Genomic DNA, 11452 nt, shown 5'->3' with positions numbered 1-11452 from the left:
GATCTGGAAACCTTATGTGTTCTGGATTCCAAGCGTAAAAATACGATATTAGAACTAGCATGTAAACGTTTCGGAGTGATAATGATTATTTAAATTTCTATCCTAAATAAAGAAAAAAATTCAGCTAATTTGGTGTATAGATCGAGATGGAGAGAACCCGCAGTGGAGTTGGAAATGCCAATGGAAACAGAAATCAACAGCCTCGACCCCAAGTGATCGAGCAAGCACATGTAGTTGAAAGTGCACCAGAGCCAATCACCATAGCTGGTGTACAAGCCATGATTCGGGCTATGCTAGCTGAACAAAGAGAAGAAATGAGACAGATGTTGCACGAGAATAATATGGATGAACCTACAATGCCTGTCGAACAACCAGAGCTGAATGACGGGCAATCAGAAGAGGGAAACTACAGCAGGACTGTTGGTCAAGCTGATACACCGGTGGTTAGGGGGAATAACCACGAGGACGGAGTCGAGAGAAACTGCTGCAAGTACACGGACTTTCTAACTTGCAAGACATCGAATTTCATTGGGAAGTAAGATCTGATTGGAGTTACGGATTGGATCTCGGAGATGGAATTAGCCTTCATGACATGTGGTTGCAAAGGCAAGCTACAAACCACATTCGCAGTGCGTCAGTTCAGAGGAGGCATTGTTCGCTGGTGGAACACCCTAGGGAAGACTCTAAGCGCCAATGAGCTCCTGCAACTGACGTGGGCAGAGTTTTTGGTGCATTTCAAGCGCAAGTACTGCTCAACTCAAAACCTGCTCGAGCTAGAGAACCAATTCCTGACCTTGAAGAAAGGAAGCATGTCGATTGATGAATACACCAACAACTTCACAGACAAAATGGAGTTTGCTTTGCGCCTTGTCCCAGAAGAGCTGACGAAAATCGACAAGTACGTAAAGGGACTTCCATGGGAGTATGTGGTGCCAGTATGTCAGGCACCTACTCTAGAGGCAGCTATCTGGGATGCCAAGTCTGTTGAGGAGATGATCAAGGTAAGAGCCGCCAGCAAGATTGAGGTTGGCGAAAAGAGAAAGTTTGAGGGGTCTGCAAGGCCCAATAAGAAGAGCAAGTCCAGTTCGAGGAAGTTTGGAGGAGGATGAGGAAACGAATCAAAATGGTGCGAGAAGTGCAAAGAGAATCACTTCGGGAAATATAGCGAGGAGGTGACCTGCTACAAGTGTGGGAAGACAGGGCATTACGCCAACGAGTGCACTGCCAACAAAAGGTTGTGCTATGGATGTAATCAAGAAGGGCACATTGCTAAGGACTTCCCGAAGAAGAACGAGGCGACAAGGCCTAGTGTTCCGCCAAAGTCGAAGGCGAGAGCGCTTCAGATGACCCTGGAGGCCGCAAAGGATGCAGCTGATGTTGCTTCATGTACCTTTCTTGTAAATGGATTGCCTGCCAATATTCTGTTTGATTTGGGAGCAAACTACTCCTTTGTATCACATAAATTTGGTGAAAGACTAGCATTGCCTGTAGAAAAACTTGATAACGCTCTAGTTGTAAAAGTTGCCAGTGGCAAGTTCATACCTGTTAGCGATTGCATTAAGAACGTCGTCATCAACCTGAACGGAAATGAATTTCAAGAAGAGTTGTTACCCATTGAGCTGAATGGTTTCAATATCGTGCTGGGAATGGATTGGGTTAGCGCCAACAATGCCAAGATAGTATGCAGAAAGAAGATAGTAAGAGTAATCCCACCGGGAAAAGAGTCATTTATGATATACGGGGACAAAGGCAGAGTGAACTCTGGAATCATTTCCCTAATGAAAGCCAGAAAATTTTTGTCCAAAGGATGCACATCATACTTGGCATTTGTGATCGATGTTAAGAAAGAGAAGAAGCAGGTGCAAAGAATATCGGTTGTGTGTGATTACCCGGAAGTCTTTCCCAAATATATTCCCGGATTACCGCCTGATAAACAAGTAGAGTTTCGGATAGACTTGTTACCAGGAACGATGCCAATAGCAAAAGCACGATACCGATTAGCACCGACGGAGATGAAGGGGCTTATGATGCAGCTTCAGGAGTTGTTGGATAATGGTTACATAGATTACAGAGAGTTGAACAAGGCAACGGTGAAGAACAAGTATCCATTGCCAAGGATTGATGACCTATTCGATCAGCTGCAAGGTTCAAGCTATTTCTCAAAGATCGATCTTAGGTCAGGATATCATCAGCTGAAGGTAAGAGATCATGATATTGAGAAAATTGCGTTCAGAACGAGATATGGACACTATGAGTTCTTGGTTATGTCATTTGGACTAATCAATGCTCCAGCAGCATTCATGGATTTTATGAACAAGGTTTGTAAACCATTCCTCGATAAATCTGTGATAGTGTTCATAGATGACAATCTGATTTACTCGAAAAGCCAGGAAGAGCATGGCAAGCATCTGCGAGAAGTATTAGAAGTCCTGAAGAAGGAGAAATTGTATGCAAAGTTCTCCGAATGTGATTTTTGGATCTGAGAAGTCCAATTCTTAGGTCATGTGGTTAACCAAGAGGCAATAATGGTTGACCCAGCAAAGATCAAAGCTATCATGAAGTGGGAACAACCAAAAAGTCCCACGGAGATTCGAAGCTTTCTGGGATTAGCTGGATATTACCGAAGGTTTATCCAAGGCTTTTCTTTGATAGCTACTCCATTGACAGCTTTGATCCGTAAAGGAGCAACATATACATGGAGCGAGAAGCACGAAGAAGCATTCGAAAAGCTAAAGAAGAAGTTATGTGAAGCACTGATTCTTTCTCTACCCGATGGAGTTGAAGAGTTTGCAGTGTATAGCGATGCGTCGGGAGTCGGATTAGGATGTGTTCTAACTCAAAGAGAAAAGGTGATAGCATATGCATCTCGACAATTGAAAGAGCACGAAAGGAACTACCCCACTCATGATCTAGAGTTGGCAGCAGTACTATTCGCTCTAAAAATATGGAGGCATTACCTCTATGGCACTAAGTGCAAACTTTTCACTGGTCATAAGAGTCTCCAGTATCTCTTTAATCAGAAGGAATTGAATATGAGACAACGACGCTGGCTAGAGTTACTTAAGGATTACGACTATGAGATACTTTACCACCCTGGTAAAGCAAATGTTGTCGCTGATGCTCTCAGTCGGAAAGTAAATCTTGAAAGAAAAAGGCCAAGAGCGTTAAGAATCTAAGTTGTCTCGACGATTGTGGGAAGCATCAAGAAATGTCAAGAAGAAGCCTCTGAGAAAAATTACCGGAAGGAAGAACGTTTAGGAAAAATGTTATTGTTCGATATAAACAGTCGAAGACTGAAGGTATTCCAAGATAGGATTTGGGTACCTAAGACGGGAGGAATAAGAGATCTTCTGATGGAAGAAGCTCACAAGACCATGTACTCGATTCATCCCGGTAAAACTAAAATGTATAGGGACCTAAAACCCTACTACTGGTGGCCGACGATGAAGCTCGATGTTGCAAAGTATGTGGCCGAGTGCGTGACATGTGCGAGAGTTAAGGCACAACATCAGAAACCATATGGGAGTTTAGAACCTTTACATGTACCCATGGGTAAATGGGAAGACATCACCATGGATTTTGTGACTAAACTACCCAGGACGAAGAACGGTCACGGCATGATTTGGGTAGTCGTGGATCGGTTCACAAAGAGTGCACACTTCATAGCAGCTAATGAGAGATGGTCTATGGATAAGCTTGCAAATGCTTACGTGAAGGAAGTTGTGAGACTTCACGGTGGTCCTCTGATGATTGTATCAGATCGCGATAGTCGTTTCACGTCAAGGTTTTGGAGGAGTCTACAAGGGGAAATGGGTACAAAGTTGTGTTTGAGTACAACTTACCATCCGCAGACTGATGGTCAGAGCGAGAGAACGATTCAAACACTGGAAGATATGCTGAGAGCATGTACCCTGGAATTCCAAGGAAATTGGGATGAGCACTTACCTCTGGTAGAATTTTCCTACGATAATAGTTTTCGTTCGAGCATCAAGATGGTGCCGTATCAAGCTTTATATGGACAGAAGTGTCGTACACCGTCTTGTTGGCTTGAGGCTGGAGAAAAGCAGTTTATCCCGAGATAGTCCATCAGACTGCTGAAAAGCTGAAGGTGATCAGGGAAAGAATGTTAGCAGCTCAGGATCTTCAAAAGAGTTATGCTGACAAGAAAAGACGACCGATGACATTTGAAGTGGGAGATTCAGTTTTGCTTATAGTCTCACCATGGAAGGGACTTATAAGATTTGGGAAACGAGGAAAATTGAGTCCAAAGTTTATTAGACCGTTCAAAGTTCTTCAGAAGATTGGGAACCAAGCTTACAAGCTCGAATTACCCGAAGAACTAGATGGTATTCACAACACTTTCCACGTGTGTTATGTCAAGAAGTTCGCGGGAGAAGTTCCTGACATAATTCCAATATCATAGTTAAGGATATATGAGAATAAGAGGCTAATCGAAGAGCCCGAGGCAATCACTGACTGTAAGACTAAGAAGTTACGACGCAAGATGGTTGACTTAGTGCTTGTGCGTTGGAAACATACGAATGGGCCGAATCTCACCTGGGAAACAAAAACTGACATGATGAGTTGCTATCCACATCTGTTTGTTGAAGCATGATTCCGGGACGAAATCATCCTAATGGGGAGAGAATTGTAACGCCCGTGTTTCTGGGCTAAGCATTAGCATAGTGATGTAATGGTCGAGGTCAAACATTGTAACTCGTTTTGAAGTAATAAAGATTAATTATATGAGTATTATGTGAAATTATGTGACTTTATATGCTTAAATACTTGTTTATAATGATATAATAAATAAGGATGAAAATAAAAGTCAAAAATAAAATGTTAGATAAACCTGATATCGATGAAGGAAGTTGTAGTGGTCGTGACAAGGATTCCGGACATATAAAGAACGCCGAAATCCGAGTTATAACGAAGAAGTTATGGCATGTCGAAGTTTCGCGATAGAACCGGCACGACACTGCGCGACGTAAATAGTGAATTTCACAATAGAGAGATTTTTAGCCTTATCGATCTAAACGAAAGTGGTAGCATACGTAAAACCGAGAGCATGCGTAAAAAGAACGCCCAAATCTGACTTCGTATGAGGAAGTTATGATTTTTCTAGGTTTCGGCTTTGCAGTATGCAGCCCGGAGTTCGAATATTAGATCGAGCGATTTTTGGCCGACAAAACCTAAATGAGAATCGAAGATCTCGTTAATAGTAGTGTAACGGTGAAAAGACAAACGAAAAAGGACGTCGGATGAAGAAGTTATGAATTTTTAACGGACTATTCCTGTCCCAGTCTGTTAAAAATATAACTTTAAAAATAAAGTCAAAATTTGTAACGCCCGTGTTTCTAGGCTAGGCATTAATATTGATGTAATAGTCTAGGTTAACATTTGTAACTCATTTTGAAGAAATGAAGAGAAATTATGTGATTATTATGTGAACTATGTGTTTTATGCTTAATTACTAGGATTTAATTAATTAAGAGTAAAAATGAGCGTCGAAAATAAATATTAGATAAAGCCGATATCTATTAAGAAAGTTGTAGTGGTCGTGACAAGGATTCCGGATATATAAAGAATTCTGAAATCCGAGTTATAACGAAGAAGTGATGACCTGTCGAAGTTTCGCGACAAAACCGGCACGGTGTCGAATGACGTAAAAAGTGATTTTTTGATAAACTACTTTTTAGCCTTGGTGATCTAACGAAAGTCGTAGTGTTTGTGAAACCGAGAGTATGTATAAAAAGAACGTCCAAATCTGACTTCGTATGATGAAATTATGATTTTTCTAAGTTTCAGCTTAGCAGTACACAGCTACAAACTCGAATTTTAGATCGAGTGATTTTTAGCCGACACAACCTAAACGAGAATCGAAGGTCTCGTCAATAGTAGTACAACGGTAAAAAGACAGACGAAAACGGACTTCGGATGAAGAAGTTATGAATTTTTAACGGATTTCCTATCCCGGTATGTTAAAAATAATAATATTAAAATTAAAATCAAAATTAGCCGACGAAGTATAAACGAAAGTTGTAGAGCGTAATTTTACCTACGCGTGCATATAAAGAACGTCAAAAACGAAGCCCGTATGCGAAGGAAATGGATTTTAGAAGTTCGGGACACAAAAATCGAGAAAATCCCGAAATCCGAGAAATTTCGCATGGTGAGACTTCGGCCACGTCACCCTCGTCCGGATCTCGCCCTGTGTCCGCCCCGTGTTCTGATCTGATGAGTCATCCGAGCAGCTGGCAATGAGTGTCGCACTCCCTCGCATCCGAAGTGCCGGTCCAACCGCGGAGCGACGCGTGCCCTCCTTGCGTGTCCGAGCTTCGCATGCGAGCCGTGTGTTCCCTTATCTTCCCCTTCGGTCCGAAGCCTCCCCCTATAAATAGAAGGGTGCGAGACCTCCCGGGGATAATTTGGAAATTTGCCATTTCACACCCCTAAACCCATATTTCTTCCATTCCAACTTCCCCCAAAGCCCCGATATTATACCAAACACCCAAAATACGTCCCGAAGTACCCGAACACCCGTAAAAATTTATCTTTTCAGTTTTGAAGCCCAACCCTCGCAGAGCCCGGTTTCTTAATAAAACTCTCGGTTTTATCAGAAACGATTGTTTTAGGAAACGAAGTGCTGTCCGATTATCGTTAAATCAAATAAGTGTGTAGTCACTTTCACCTTACACATAGATATGAAATATTTTCTATAAAATACGTGTTGTGTGTAATTATATTAATTGTTTATTTGAGGTGACTGTTGAATAAATGTTTTATACAAGTTTTAAACTGCATATGTACTTTATCTACAAATATGTTGGGTAAAACATGGGTAGACGAAATAGTCGATGCGTGTTAAAATAATGAGAGGCCTCGATGTTGTTGTTGTTGTTGTTGTCGTCTAGCGGAGTATAGACGACGACCACGGACCTTTCTAGACAGTCCAGTGGAACACTAGCAGGTTCGCATCGTGTAGGTGTTGGTGAACTATATGTTCATTGGTGCACTCCATCCCCCTCATGGTTGCCTTTAGGACATGTATGGATGAGTAGTCCCCTTAGCAGTAGTGCCCACCCCGATGATAATCCTTAGGCTAGGTCCCTTGTGATAGGTGTTTAGGGACGTAAAGTGAGGATAACGGGAATGGGTAATCAGGGTTATTGTTGATTGATAAATTTAATAAATTTATTATTATTATGGGTTGAAAACCCTATATGCTCACCAGGCTCCCAAGCCTGACCCACTCAGTTTTTTATATTACAGGTAGTAGACCCCGAGCATAGTCGGATGATGCCGAGAGATTTTTGGATTATAGGCCAGTAGTTGTAAATAATTGTTGTAAGGCTTATAATGTCTTGTTTATGCTTTTGATTTGTATCAGAACATGACATCCCGAGGTTTTGATATAAAATGAAAATATATATTTCTTAAAGAAAGGTTTTGATAAATTTTTATCATGTTTTGTTTTGGGAACAAATTCCGCAACATTTTCTAAAAGGATTACTCTAATTTTATTTTAAAAAGCATAAATTAAATCGGTCTTTTCTAGCCGAGAAATTATGGGATGTCACAAAATTAGCCGACGGAGTCTAAGCAAAAGTTTTAGAGTACGATCCCGCCTACGCGTGTATATAAAGAACGTCGAAAACGGAGCTCATATGAGAAAGTTATGGAATTTAGAAGTTGGAGGGAGCTGTTGCGAGAATCGATGACGTGGCACAATGTCAGCCATCGCTTGTTGCCCACGGTCTCGCTTCGGATGGTGACAGCTGGTGTGAGGACTACGCCCCGCGTAATCCGAGAATGCCCTGCATCCGAGTACGCTCGGTGTACCGAAGCTCGTAAGCCCAACGATCTAGCCTCCTGCAGTCCCAAATCGTCCAGCGTACCGAGGCCTCGCACGCCTATAAAAAAGCAGCGAAGCCAGCCGGTTTTCGACCCCATTTCCCATTCTCTTTCTCTCTCTAACATCTCTCTAACCCTCCCCCAACCCCCCAAAGCCTAGGGTACCTCCTAGCACCCCGCAGGAAGCCCCGGAGCTCCCGAAGGCTCCGAGAAAAAAAGCTTTTTGGCTCGGAAACGTCGCTCCAGCGAAGCCCAGTTTTTAGCAAAACTCGTTGTAAGTGAGATACGCCTACCCTACTTTAAATATAACTTATATTTAAATATAAAATCATTATTATAAACCTATAAATAAGATTTATCAGTGATTCAAATTCGTTATACTGATTGAACTACTTATGGGGTTGATGTCTAGGCTGTGATTTAGTGAGGTGTTTAAAGTGGGATTTCCAAACAGTATACTTCGTATACCAAACGGACCCTACCTCCGATATGATCCTACATGGTTGTTCCTTACTTAATAGATCATGAAGTAGACTCTGAGTTAATGATGAATCTAGACAAATAATTAGTCACAATGAATATTAGACTAAAATCTAGTGGTAATGATACTAGGTTTCGTCGAAGGAAAAAAAATTAATAGAAGCGAAGCGCTGTCTGAGTTCGGAATCACCACCTTAACAAGTGAGTGCATAGTTACTTTCATCTTACACATAGATATGAATTATTTTATATAATTACGTTCTATGCATGCATATTCTCTGTTTACTTGATATCTATGTTGCATGAACATTCCTATACATGTTTTAAATGATTTAAAATGTATATGTATTTTATATCTACAAAAATGTTGGGGTAAAACATGGGTAGATGTAATAGATGATGTGTGATAAAATGATGAGAGATCTCGATGTTTTAAGATGATCCAGTCATCTAGCGGAGTATAGATGACGACCGCGGACTATTCTAGCCAGTCCAGTCGAACGCTAGCAGGCTCGCAACCTGTAGGTGTTTATTTGAACTCAGTGTTCACCAGTAGTACTCCATCCCCCACATGGTTTCCTTATTTGACATAAATTGCCGAGGAACCCGCAACGCAGTGTTGTCACCTCGATGAAAATCCTTAGGCTAGGTCCCTTATATTAGATGCTTTAGGGACGTAAAGAGAGGATAATGGGAATGGGTAATCGGGTTTGTTTGGTTTGATGAAATTAATAAACTTATTATTGTGGGTTGAAAACCCTATGTGCTCACCAGCCTCCCAAGCCTGACCCACTCAGTTTCTTGTATTACAGGTAGTGGCACAAGAGCATAGTTGGACGACTTGATGAGGGATTATGGATTATAGGTCAGTAGATATAAATAAATGTTGTACGGCCTATGTTGTTCTGTTTATGCTTTTGATCTGTATCGAACATGACATCCCGAGGTTTTAATATAATGAAATACATTTCTTCGGAAATGCTTAGATAAATCTTTATCATATTTATCTTTTGGGAACAAATTACGCAATACTTTTCTTTAAAAGTTTACTGTGATTTTCAAACAAAGCATAAACAAATCGGTCTTTTCTGGCCGTGAAAATGGGGATGTCACACTAAGACTCAAGATTTATGTTATGAGCATGTTAGATATAGGGTTTTGCCCACTTTTCTCTAGTTTAGGTTGAGTAGAATGTTTGTAATCCATAAAGTTATCAACTTTATGGATTATTGAGGTCCCTTAGTGGACATATGTTCTAGATCTAAAGTTTGTTGACATTTTGGGCTTCATGCATGTGATCTTTGGTAGTATTTCTCCATTTTTACGTAAGTTTTAGTATTAGACTTGCATTGGACATGCAAAACTTAAAAGCACCAATATTTGTGAAGTATTAGGTCTTAGGAAGGCTTTTGTAGATTTTCAAGGAATGGCTTAACAGGTTAAGAGCTATATCTGTTAAGCTGCTGGAACCCTGTTCCCACGACGTGGCATTTAGGAGGCCACGACGTGGCGACTGCGGAGGGTGCCCGACTATTTTGTCTCTTAGCACCCACGTCGTGGCCTATGGGTGGCTAGGATGTGGAGTCATCTTGAAGTTGACTTTGACCGTTGACTTTTGACTATGGTTGACTTTTGGTAAATTTAGAGGTAATAGAGTGTAGAATGAGTGGGTACTTCCTTATTGTTGATTACGTGTTTCTTTGTATCGATCTCAACTATGTGAGAGTTATGGTGTTTAGTTTCTATCTACAAGGTGAGTCTTAGGACACAAGGTGTCATTTTGTGTAAGATGTCTTTGTGACTCTTCGTAGTATGGTTGTATGTTGTATGCATGGAGTCGATCTGGGATCGGAGTCATTACGGACTCGGGGTTGATACAGACCCGATGGGCCCGATCTGGCTTAGAGTAAATACAGACTCGGGGTTAATACAAACCCGATGGAGCCGATCTAGGCTTGGAGTCAATATATACTCGGGGTTGTTACGGACCCTATAGAGCTACGTTTTGTTATATATGTTGTTTGTGGTATTTTAGGGAACTCACTAAGCTTTGTGCTTATAGTTGTGGATTAAATATTTTACAGGTACTTATCGGATAGTGAGGGTGGGACTGTACACACACATCAACATATTTATGATTTGAGATTCTGAATTATCTTATTTATAACTCTGATTCTCAATAATTGTTTATGAACAAATGGTTTGACTCGAATGTTGTTTTATTAAAATGGAAGTTAAAATTACTCTAATAATGAAAAGTTTTGCCTAGGTTTTTGGGTTAATACAGGGACAAAAGAGTCATAGGTGTAACTAGTTTGGGAAATCACATGAAGGTGTTTATCATGCTTCTTGATGCTACAAGTGCGACAAGGAGGAACATTACAATTGAAACAGTAATCAGGGGATGCAGGGGTTGCATGTTTGTTACAATTGCAACCCATATCAAGGCTGAATGTCCCCTTTTGAGATCAGCATGCACAATGCAAACTCCACCACCCACAACTCTGAGGATTAACAATGGGCGTTAAGGAAAAGCTGAACTTCCAAGGACCAACGGACGAGATTTTGCAGCTCACAGCAGAGGAAGCCAGAACAACGCCAGACATCGTTACTGGTATGTATTCCTTCTTTTAGAAAAGTAACTTTATGCATTTTAGTACTTATTATTTTTTTACACGAAATTAGTTACGTTTCTAGTCATCTCTATGCATGCCTAATTATTGTTTGATTTGGGGCAGGTCATTACTTTGTATCACTTAAGTTTAGCCAAAATTTTGATATCACCATACGAGAATTAGACCACCCTCCAAAGGTCAAGATAACCGATGATCGAACAGTTAAATCATCAAAAGTTTAACGTAATTGTACCCTAAAGATCCACAATGCTAGTAATCGACACTTAAGAAAAGAAGAAGGAAACCATCAGAGAAGTACCTATAGTTTTTTAATTCCTTGATGTGTTTCCCAAAGATTTACCTGGTGTACCTCCGGAGAGACAGTGATGTAGATCAAACATCGACAATCAAATGGATGAATGTATGAAATAGTATTCAAAGGAAAAAAGAAAAGGATTAATGTCTTTTTTCATTCCACCGCAGAAGGTTAAACCTAAGGAAAT

This window comes from Lactuca virosa, chromosome 6 (genome assembly GCF_052849685.1).
Source record: "Lactuca virosa cultivar CGN04683 chromosome 6, Lactuca_virosa_CGN04683_v6, whole genome shotgun sequence".
Classification (NCBI taxonomy): Eukaryota; Viridiplantae; Streptophyta; class Magnoliopsida; order Asterales; family Asteraceae; genus Lactuca; species Lactuca virosa.
The sequence above is the reverse complement of the archived record's forward strand: the minus strand, read 5'-3'. Positions refer to the sequence as shown.